This window comes from Mytilus edulis, chromosome 14 (assembly GCF_963676685.1).
Source record: "Mytilus edulis chromosome 14, xbMytEdul2.2, whole genome shotgun sequence".
Lineage (NCBI taxonomy): Eukaryota > Metazoa > Mollusca > Bivalvia > Mytilida > Mytilidae > Mytilus > Mytilus edulis.
Window position 1 is genome coordinate 26,474,668 of NC_092357.1, and position 12,869 is coordinate 26,487,536.

Here is a 12,869-nt window from a genome sequence, read left to right on the forward strand (position 1 = left end):
GAAAGTTTTTCAAGAGTGATGTTATTATACTTTTCCTTCACAATCTGTTTTAAAAGTTTTTTTGAGTATTTTTTATTAGTTTAAAAGGTTTATCAAAATCAACATATATTCTTCTTCATCAATATTAAATTCTTTAAAAATATGCTTGGCAAAAGTGTACCAAGTATATATTCCATCTTTAGTCATACATGTAGATTTATTTACTGCAAAAGCTTCTTTAACAAGAGGGTTTATTTCAATCATGGCAGTTAATTTTACAAAAATATAATAAAACTTGAGTTTTAATAAAGGAGTCAAGCGGAAATCGTCCCAACTCAGACTTTGCAGCTTCATGTATATTACATGAGGTTTTTTTAATTCCAAGAACAGTTTTACAAAATTTATGATGCACTTTTTCAAAGTTGGTTCTATCTGTCAATGATAATTAAGTATCACAGTTACTTCCATGCAAAGTGGCTCTATTTATGGCTTAAAAGTTGAGTAATAATCTTCCATAAACCAGATCTCACTATTATATAAAATTATGGGTTTAATTAAGGAATCAAATAATTTACATGATAAATCAACAGAGACATGATGAAAATTAGACAGATATTTTTTTATGAAAATAATGCTTTAAGTGCTTTCTTGGATAGCTCATGTGTAGATCTCTTAAATTTTCCTTTATTATCAATAATGTTCCCAAGAAAGTTATACTCTTTAACTTCAGTTAACTGATTTTGTTTATAAAATTTTTTTGACTCAAAAGTATTTCTAAAATGAAAAATCATAATTTTGTTTTTATTTGCATTTACAGTCAGCTGCCATTTGTAGCAATATTTTTCCAGTTTATTCAAAGCAGATTGTAAACCGTTTTGTGATTCTGATAATATTAAAAGATTATCTGCAAAACTAAGACTACTTATTGGTGTTTTATCTAAATACACAGGATCACATGTCCCATCAAAAATTGAATGGAGATCATTAATAAAACAATTTAACAATGTGGGGCTCAAACTGTCCCCTGGTTTGACCCCTTTATTTATTTTTAAAAATTCAGATAATATGGAGGTGGTGGTAATGTGTATTAACGTGTGTAATATTGAAGTCGATGATTGGATTATATTCTACACTGAAAAGTGGGTCGCCTGATATAGGCGGAAATGTACGGACTGAAAGACTTATTTGTTTGGCATTGCGACCCACACTATCACATATGGATCATTTTATGTAAGACAGTCAGTTTTATTGATTTGCAGAGTTAACCAAATGCAAAGTACCCAGAAAAAACACAGAACTCAGAGACAGGAAACTGACAAATTAACCATATAAAATATATGATGCACGTGAAAATTGAACAGTAATTGTGGGACTGCCCATTGAAGAGGAAGCGGATCCGTTCCGTGTTCGCTCTGATTCTCGTTCGCCCTAGGACCTGTTCGCTCTACTTCTTGTTTGCCCTAGGACAGTTCACGCTGATTTTTCATAGCATATATTTTATTATAGGATACATTTGTAACTAAGACAGACTAAGTTATTGCTTGTTGGAAATTTCGCCGACTATTTATCTTGTTTTGCTGTATATTTACTATCATTTAATTTATCTGTAAGTAATGTAATCACTCTGATTTCATTTAATATCATATAAATTGTTTTTAATGTATATAATTACCTTACACGTTTGTGTGCTTTGCGAGTTTTAATCCCCTTCATAAACTTGTCTTACTGTATTGAGACTTTAAATTAATTGAAAAAGTATTGAGAAATTAAGGTGTGCTGTGACTTATTGTGTTCTGTATTTGCTTACATTTATAAATTAATTCAGAGAGAAAAAGACACTTTCCTCTTCCATATATATATCAAATTTGTCAAAACAAACTTGAGATAAAAGAAGCCAAGCTGTGAAAATACAGTTCCTTTTAATGTCTTTAATACAATCTTATATTCATTGTTTAAACTCCTACCAAGCTGACCTCTTTATTTTATTTTTCATTAATAATGCATCATTAGCAATTAATACAGCAATAAAGTGATTTCAAAGACATAATATTATTCTAAATTGCAAACAAACCTAGGGCGAAGGAACCCACCACAAACGGACCTAGGGCGAACATGTACCTAGAGCAAATGGACCCGTTTTCATTGAACAGAGACCTGATGTCACATCTTGAAGATGTGGTCACAGTTTGGTATTAAAATAATCATATTTTAAATGGCTCAACCACTATGGTTCCTTGTACAAATAGACAATGATTTAAAACTTTGATTGTTTGCTTTGGTTTTATAAACATCACTTTCTACACCATATGGGTAATTTCATGGCAGTCAGTTTTTTTGACAGACTAAACCGTAGTACTTGAAGGAAAGCGCCAACCTGTGGGAGGAAACGGACTAACCTTATCACATATGACATGAAAATAGAACCTTAATTTGCAACTGTCCAACTAGGGCTCAAACCAACACCTAGAGGTACATGTAAGGTGTGACAAACTACCATAATATAAACACGCCTACTGCCCCTGAGTTTTGAGGATAAAGGATCTGTACCAAATCAGGATAGCAAAATATCAAAAAATTGGGAGGTTGGCACAAATAGACATGGTGTTTATACTGATATTATCCCAGTGCAATGTTTTTCAGGGCTAGGTTTAAAAGTACATGTATGATAAATTCAAAATGGAAATATATGCAGCAGGACAGACAATTGTTGCAGATTTACAGGTTTATAGTAGTTTTGTAACAGTAGATGCTAGCCTGGTACAAAACATTCATATTTTGAAGACTAGCATCTGGTGTCATTTGAAGTACTTAGACAAAAAAATTATAAAAGTATAAAAGGATAACAATGTGCATTTGTCATGTTTGTTTTAATTAAAACACATATATTCCTTCCATGAATTGCATATACATTTATTTAATTTATTACAAATCTTTGTCAGTCAAATGTATGTTTATAGGGTATACTAGAACACACCCGTGATATCGCGGGTCCGTGACTGATATATAACTATGCGTATGCCTTATTTTAGTATGGGTATTGTCATCTGATAAAGTCATGCCGATTATAACATGTATAAGGTGCACAGTTTTCTTTGCTTTCAAAATCTTTCTGTTTGAACCCGTCGACCTGGAACCTATCAATTATTGGTAATATTAATAATTTGGAAAACAAAAGGGCCTGGAATGGAATTTTTTTTACTCAACAGTATACAGCAAAATTCTAAATACACTGTTTGGTGGTGCGCCTGTCTGATGCGGAACGTACAGATAAGGTAATAGGTAACAGGTGAATATACTATTGGTATCGGTGTCGGACTCGATCCGGAACTTCATAATTATTGGCAATATTAATTACGTGGAAAACAATCGGGCCTAGAGTGGTGTAATTTTTAATCAACACCATTGTACTATATTAGTTATATATAAAGTTGAATTCTTTGATTCATCGTTTTTACGTGATGACGGCTGACAAATTGGACCTCGTAATTTTAGTATTATAGATATACAGTTATGTACAATGTAATTTCTGGGCTTCTGTTTATACTTTAAAATACTGTGTGATATGCTCCTTCCTTAAAGGGGTTGTCAGTGTATGACCTGATGCCCATAGTTCCATATAGCCACTTGTTTGTTTTTACCAATAACGATGAGGAATTTTTTAGCATTTATTTAATTATTGTTCATGTGTATACATATGACCTTATGTCCTGAATCCCCTATAGCCACTTGTTTGTTTTTACCAATAACCATGAGGAATTGTCTAACATTTATTACTGTTAACGGTTGTGAGTCAGTGTATGACCTTATGCCCAGAGTCCCATATAGCCACTTGTTTGTTTTTACTAATAACCATGAGGAATTGTCTAACATTTATTACTGTTAATGTTTGTGAGTCAGTGTATGACCTTATGCCCAGAGTCCCATATAGCCACTTGTTTGTTTTTACCAATAACCACGAGGAATTGTCTAACCCTTATTACTGATAATGTTTGTGAGTCAGTGTATGACCTTATGCCCAGAGTCCCATATAGCCACTTGTTTGATTTTACTAATATCCATGAGGAATTGTCTAACATTTATTACTGTTAATGTTTGTGAGTCAGTGTATGACCTTATGCCCAGAGTCCCATATAGCCACTTGTTTGATTTTACTAATAACCATGAGGAATTGTCTAACATTTATAACTGTTAACGGTTGTGAGTCAGTGTATGACCTTATGCCCAGATTCCCATATAGCCACTTGTTTGTTTTTACTAATAACCATGAGGAATTGTCTAACATTTATAACTGTTAACGGTTGTGAGTCAGTGTATGACCTTATGCCCAGAGTCCCATATAGCCACTTGTTTGATTTTACTAATAACAATGAGGAATTGTCTAACATTTATTACTGTTAATGTTTGTGAGTCAGTGTATGACCTAAGGCCCAGAGTCCCATATAGCCACTTGTTTGATTTTACTAATAAAGATGAGGAATTGTTTAGCATTTATTACTGTTAATGTTTGTGAGTCAGTGTATGACCTTATGCCCAGAGTCCCATATAGCCACTTCTTTGATTTTACTTATAACAATGAGGAATTGTCTAACATTTATTACTGTTAATGTTTGTGAGTCAGTGTATGACCTTATGCCCAGAGTCCCAAAGAACCACTTGTTTGTTTTTACCAATATAAACCATGAGGAATTGTTTTAATAGCGTTTATTACTGTTAATGTTTGTAAGTCAGTGTATGACCTAATTGACCTTATGCCCAGAATCCCATATAGCCGCTTGTTTGTTTATATCAATAAATATGAGGAAATGTTTAGCATTTCTTACTGTTCATGTTTGTGAGTCAGTTTATGACCTTATGCCCAGAATTCCATATAGCCACTTGTTTGATTTTACCAATAAAGATGAGGAATTGTTTAGCATTTATTACTGTTAATGTTTGTGAGTCAGTGTATGACCTTATGCCCAGAGTCCCAAAGAACCACTTGTTTGTTTTTACCAATATAAACCATGAGGAATTGTTTTAATAGCGTTTATTACTGTTAATGTTTGTAAGTCAAAGTATGACCTAATTGACCTTATGCCCAGAATCCCATATAGCCGCTTGTTTGTTTATATCAATAAATATGAGGAAATGTTTAGCATTTCTTACTGTTCATGTTTGTGAGTCAGTTTATGACCTTATGCCCAGAGTCCCGTATAGCCACTTGTTTGTTTTTACCAATAAAAATGAGGAATTGTTTAGCATTTATTACTGTTAATGTTTGTGAGTCAGTGTATGACCTTATGCCCAGAATCCCATATAGCCACTTGTTTGTTTTTACCAAAAACCATGAGGAATTGTTTAGCATTTATTATTACTGTTAATGTTTGTGAATCAAGTGTATGACCTTATGCCCAGAGTCACATATAGCCACTTGTTTGTTTTTACCAATAACCATGCGGAATTGTCTAACATTTATAACTGTTAATGTTTGTGAGACAGTGTTTGACCTTATTCCCAGAGTCCCATATAGCCACTTGTTTGTTTTTACCAATAACCATGAGGAATTGTCTTTATTTTATTACTGTTAATGTTTGTGAGCAGGGGTTAAAAAATCCACTAGCCCGACGCCCGGGACTAGATCATTTACGCCTCGGGCAATTAAAATGTGTAATCCGATATGCCCGACGTACTAGTAACAAAAAATTCTTGACGTTTCCAAAATAGAAAGTGAAAAATCCCTTCATCACTATTCTATGTTAGCCATTTCGATTCAATTAAGTCATCCGGGATTCCAAGAATTTGAACTGGTTTGTACAGGTCCTGTTGTACATATTTTAAACATAGAACAAATAACTCTGGCATGTCTGGGTGGCCTGGTATCATGTGTTGATTCTCGTACTTTAAATATCGATTTCTCATACCATTGATTGAGGTATTGTACATTGCTTATAGTGCCGAGATTTTCAATTAACGTTATTTGGGGGTATGATGTATTGATTGGTATTGACATGTCTTGTTGCACAGCTCTTGAGCACGAAACTATGCAACAAAATATTTCTTAATATTTTAGTACGGGAACCTCAGGAACTTTGTCAGTTTCTAAACGAAAAACGGTAGATGAATGGAGTAACGAGGCTGAAAATTCATCCACCCAAAATGCTAAAACGACAGGGAAAAACCGCGGAAAAAATAATAATGTCCAGGACAGCCCAAGTCTTTAGCGCGCGACTCACACATGTTCAGCATTTTCCTTTGATCTATTGTTTTTTTCTCTTTGATCTTAATAATTTGGCCAACAAATAACGCATTCACTTCCCGAAAAGTTGGCAGAACTGGGACACAATGATTACCTTGGCTGTTGCTGATAAAAAAAAAAAAAAACAGACAATGCTCTGTGAATATTGCCGTTAGTTGCCCCAAGCTAGCCAATAAAAAGTCTGCTTTGAATGTGGGAACAACTTAGTTAGGTTAAGCACCAAAAGAATAATAACAGATCAACAAAAAATATTAAATACAGTGTATAATGTCTCCTTCAAAACAAAGAGCACCTACTTTGTATTATGCAGCAAACTCTTAATTTTTAAGGCATACTAGGGCTAGCAGGTCAGTTTTGATGGACTAGCAGTTCTTCCAACAGGGCTAGTAAAATCCTGCTGCCAATAAGTCCTGGGCTAGCTAGCTGTAACAACATTTTTTAACCCCTGGTGAGTCAGTGTATGACCTTATGCCCAGAGTCCCATATAGCAACTTGTTTGATTTTACCAATAAAGATGAGGAATTGTCTTTATTTTATTACTGTTAACATGGTTAATGTTTGTGAGTCAGTGTTTGACCTTATGCCAAGAGTCCCATATAGCCACTTGTTTGTTTATACCAAAAACCATGAGGAATTGTTTAGCATTTATTACTGTTAATGTTTGTGAGTCAGTGTATGACCTTTTGCCCAGAATCCCATGTAACCACTTGTTTGTTTATACCAATAACAAGGTGGAATTGTTTAGCATTTATTACTGTTGGAGTATTTCAGTCAGTGTATGACCTTATACCCAGAATCCCATATAGCCACTTGTTTGTTTTTACCAATAACAATGAGGAATTGTTCAGCATTTTTTACTGTTGATGTTTTTCAGTCAGTGTATGACCTTATACCCAGAGTCCCATATAGCCACTTGTTTGTTTTTACCAATAACTATGAGGAAATATTTAGCATTTCTTACTCTTCATGTTTGTGAGTCAGTTTATGACCTTATGCCCAGAGTCCCATATAGCCACTTGTTTGTTTATACCAATAACCATGAGGAATTGTTTAGCATTTATTACTGTTAATGTTTGTGAGTCAGTGTATGACCTTATGCCCAGAATCCCATATAACCACTTGTTTGATTTTACCAATAACCATGAGGAATTGTCTTACATTTATTACTGTTAATGTTTGTGAGTCAGTGTATGACCTAATGCCCAGAGTCCAATATAGCCACTTGTATGTTTTTACCAATAACGATGAGGAATTGTTTAGCATTTATTACTGTTCATGTTTCTGAGTCAGTGTATGACCTTTTGCTCAGAGTCCCATATACAATGTAGCCACTTGTTTGTTTTTACCAATAACCATGAGGAATTGTCTAACATTTATTACTGTTGATGTTTTTCAGTCAGTGTATGACCTTATACCCATAATCCCATATAGCCACTTGTTTGTTTATACCAATAACAATGAGGAAATGTTCAGCATTTATTACTGTTGATGTTTTTCAGTCAGTGTATGACCTTATACCCATAATCCCATATAGCCACTTGTTTGTTTTTACCAATAACAATGAGGAATTGTTCAGCATTTATTACTGTTGATGTTTTTCAGTCAGTGTATGACCTTCTACCCAGAGTCCTATATAGCCACTTGTTTGTTTCTACCAATAACTATGAGGAAATGTTTAGCATTTCTTACTGTTCATGTTTGTGAGTCAATTTATGACCTTATGCCCAGAGTCCCATATAGCCACTTGTTTGTTTTTACCAATAAAAATGAGGAATTGCATAGCATTTATTACTGTTAATGTTTGTGAGTCAGTGTTTGACCTGATGCCCAGAGTCCCATATAGCCACTTGTTTGTTTTTATCAATAACCATGAGGAATTGTCTTTATTTTATTACTGTTAATGTTTGTGAGTCAGTGTATGACCTTATGCCCAGAGTCCCATAAAGCAACTTGTTTGATTTCACCAATAAAGATGAGGAATTGTCTTTATTTTATTACTGTTAATGTTTGTGAGTCAGTGTTTGACCTTATGCCCAGAGTCCCATATAGCCACTTGTTTGTTTTTACCAATAAAAATGAGGAATTGCATAGCATTTATTACTGTTCATGTTTGTGAGTCAGTGTTTGACCTTATGCCCAGAGTCCCATATAGCCACTTGTTTGTTTTTACCAATAAAGATGAGGAATTGTTAAGCATTTATTACTGTTCATGTTTGTGAGTCAGTTTATGACCTTATGCCCAGAGTCCCATATAGCCACTTGTAATAACGATGAGGAAATGTTCAGCATTTATTACTATTAATGGTTGTGAGTCAGTGTATGACCTTATGCCCAGAATCCCATATAGCCACTTGTTTGATTTTACCAATAACAATGAGGAATTGTCTAACATTTATCACTATTAATGTTTGTGAGTCAGTTTATGACCTTATGCCCAGAGTCCCATATAGCCACTTGTTTGTTTTTACCAATAACAATGAGGAATTGTTCAGCATTTATTACTGTTAATGTTTGTCAGTCAGTGTTTGACCTTATTCACAGAGTCCCATATAGGCACTTGTTTGCTTATAGCAATAACCATGAGGAATTGTCTAACATTTATTACTGTTTATGCTGTTAATGTTTTTGAGTCAGTGTATGAACTTATGCCCAGAGTGCCATATAGCCACTTGTTTGATTTTACCAATAACCATGAGGAATTGTCTAACATTTATTACTGTTAATGTTTGTGAGTCAGTGTATGAACTTATGCCCAGAGTCCCATATAGCCACTTGTTTGTTTTTACCAATAAAGATGAGGAATTGTTTAGCATTTATTATTGTTCATGTTTGTGAGTCAGTTTATGACCTTATGCCCAGAGTCCCATATAGCCACTTGTTTGTTTTTACCAATAACCATGAGGAATTGTTAGCATTTATTACTGTTGATGTTTTTCAGTCAGTGTATGACCTTATACCCAGAGTCCCATATAGCCACTTGTTAGTTTTTACCAATAACTATGAGGAAATGTTTAGCATTTCTTACTGTTCATGTTTGTGAGTCAGTTTATGACCTTATGCCCAGAGTCCCATTTAGCCACTTGTTTGTTTTTACCAATAACAATGAGGAATTGTTCAGCATTTCTTACTGTTGATGTTTTTCAGTCAGTGTATGACCTTATACCCAGAGTCCCATATAGCCACTTGTTAGTTTTTACCAATAACTATGAGGAAATGTTTAGCATTTCTTACTGTTCATGTTTGTGAGTCAGTTTATGACCCTTTGCCCAGAGTCCCATTTAGCCACTTGTTTGTTTTTACCAATAAAGATGAGGAATTGTCTTTATTTTATTACTGTTAATGTTTGTGAGTCAGTGTTTGACCTTATGCCCAGAGTCCCATATAGCCACTTGTTTGTTTTTACCAATAACAATGAGGAATTGTTCAGCATTTCTTACTGTTGATGTTTTTCAGTCAGTGTATGACCTTATACCCAGAGTCCCATATAGCCACTTGTTAGTTTTTACCAATAACTATGAGGAAATGTTTAGCATTTCTTACTGTTCATGTTTGTGAGTCAGTTTATGACCCTTTGCCCAGAGTCCCATTTAGCCACTTGTTTGTTTTTACCAATAAAGATGAGGAATTGTCTTTATTTTATTACTGTTAATGTTTGTGAGTCAGTGTTTGACCTTATACCCAGAATCCCATATAGCCACTTGTTTGTTTTTACCAATAAAGATGAGGAATTGTTTAGCATTTATTACTGTTCATGTTTGTGAGTCAGTTGATGACCTTATGCCCAGAGTCCCATATAGCCACTTGTAATAACAATGAGGAAATGTTCAGCATTTATCACTTTTTATACGACCGCAAATTTTGAAAAATTTTTCGTCGTATATTGCTATCACGTTGGCGTCGTCGTCTGCGTCGTTGTCGTCGTCGTCCGGATACTTTTAGTTTTCGCACTCTAACTTTAGTAAAAGTGAATAGAAATCTATGAAATTTTAACACAAGGTTTATGACCACAAAAGGAAGGTTGGTGTTGATTTTGGGAGTTTTGGTCCCAACGTTTTAGGAATAAGGGGCCAAAAAGGGCCCAAATAAGCATTTTCTTGGTTTTCACGCTATAACTTTAGTTTAAGTTAATAGAAATCTATGAAATTTTGACACAAGGTTTATGACCACAAAAGAAAGGTTGGGATTGATTTTGGGAGTTTTGGTTTCAACAGTTTAGGAATTGGGGGCCAAAAAAGGGCCCAAATAAGCATTATTCTTGGTTTTCGCACAATAACTTTAGTTTAAGTTAATAGAAATCAATGAAATTTAAACACAATGTTCATGACCACAAAAGGAAGGTTGGTATTGATTTTGGGAGTTTAGGTCCCAACAGTTTAGGAATTAGGGGCCAAAAAGGGACCCAAATAAGCATTTTTCTTGGTTTTCGCACCATAAATTTAGTATAAGTAAATAGAAATCTATAAAATTTAAACACAAGGTTTATGACCATAAAAGGAAGGTTGGTATTGATTTTGGGAGTTTTGGTCCTAACAGTTTAGGAAAAAGGGGCCCAAAGGGTCCAAAATTAAACTTTGTTTGATTTCATCAAGAATTGAATAATTGGGGTTCTTTGATATGCGGAATCTAACTGTGTATGTAGATTCTTAATTTTTGGTCCCATTTTCAAATTGGTCTACATTAAGGTCCAAAGGGTCCAAAATTAAACTTAGTTTGATTTTGTCAAAAAATTAATCGGTTGGGTTCTTTGATATGCTGAATCTAAAAATGTACTTAGATTCTTGATTATTGGCCCAGTTTTCAAGTTGGTCCAAATCGGGGTCCAACATTAAGCTTTGTTTGATTTCATTAAAAATTGAATAAATGGGGTTCTTTGATATGCCAAATCTAACTGTGTATGTAGATTCTTAATTTTTGGTCCTGTTTTCAAATTGGTCTACATTAAAGTCCAAAGGGTCCAAAATTAAACTTAGTTTGATTTTAACAAAAATTGAAATCTTGGGGTTCATTGATATGCTGAATCCAAACATGTACTTAGATTTTTGATTATGGGCCCAGTTTTCAAGTTGGTCCAAATCAGGATCTAAAATATTATATTAAGTATTGTGCAATAGCAAGTCTTTTCAATTGCACAGTATTGCACAATGGCAAGAAATATCTAATTGCACAATATTGTGAAATAGCAATATTTTTTTTTAATTAGAGTTATCTTTCTTTGTCCAGAATAGTAAGCAAGAAATATCTAATTGCACAATATTGTGAAATAGCAATATTTTTTTTTAATTGGAGTTATCTTTCTTTGTCCAGAATCAACTCAAATCTTCGTTATACACAATGTGTATTCACTTTTTACTACCAACTGATAAATTAAAATAATCTTTACCATTCAGTGATAACAAGCAGTTTTTTTACATCTTAATATCTTATGATGTATTTAAATGAGTAGTTATTGTTGCAAACTCCATTAGAAATTTAATTGAGATTAATTTGGAAAAAGGGAAAGGGGGATGTGATTAAAAAAATTAGGTTCAATTTTCTCATTTAAAATGAAATTTCATAAATAAAATGAAAATTTCTTCAAACATTTTTTTGAGAGGATTAATATTCAACAGCATAGTGAATTTCTCTAAGAGAAAACAAAAATTTTAAGTTCATTAGAACCGTTCATTCTGTGTCAGAAACCTATGCTGTGTCAACTATTTAATCACAATCCAAATTTAGAGCTGAATCCAGCTTGAATGTTGTGTCCATACTTGCCCCAACCGTTCAGGGTTCAACCTCTGCGGTCGTATAAAGCTACGCCCTGCGGAGCATCTGGTTATGTTTGTGAGTCAGTGTATGACCTTATGCCCGGAATCCCATATAGCCACTTGTTTGTTTTTACCAATAAAGATGAGGAATTGTTTAGCATTTATTACTGTTAATGGTTGTGAGTCAGTGTATGACCTTATGCCCAGAATCCCATATAGCCACTTGTTTGATTTTACCAATAACCATGAGGAATTGTCTAACATTTATTACTGTTCATATTTGTGAGTCAGTTTATGACCTAATGCCCAGAGTCCCATATAGCCACTTGTTTGTTTTTACCAATAACCATGAGGAATTGTCTAACATTTATTACTGTTAATGTTTGTGAGTCAGTGTTTGACCTTATGCCCAGAGTCCCATATAGCCACTTGTTTGTTTTTACCAATAACCATGAGGAATTGTCTAACATTTATTACTGTTAATGTTTGTGAGTCAGTGTATGAACTTATGCCCAGAGTCCCATATAGCCACTTGTTTGTTTTTACCAATAACCATGAGGAATTGTCTGAACATTTATTACTGTTAATGTTTGTGGGTCAGTGTATGACCTTATGCCCAGAGTCCCATATAGCCACTTGTTTGTTTTTACCAATAACCATGAGGAATTGTCTAACATTTATTACTGTTAATGTTTGTGAGTCAGTGTATGAACTTATGCCCAGAGTCCCATATAGCCACTTGTTTATTTTTTCCAATACCAATGAGGAATTGTCTAACATTTATTACTGTAAATGTTTGTGAGTCAGTGTTTGACTTTATTCACAGAGTCCCATATAGCCACTTGTTTGTTTATACCAATAACCATGAGGAATTGTCTAACATTTATTACTGTTAATGTTTTTGAGTC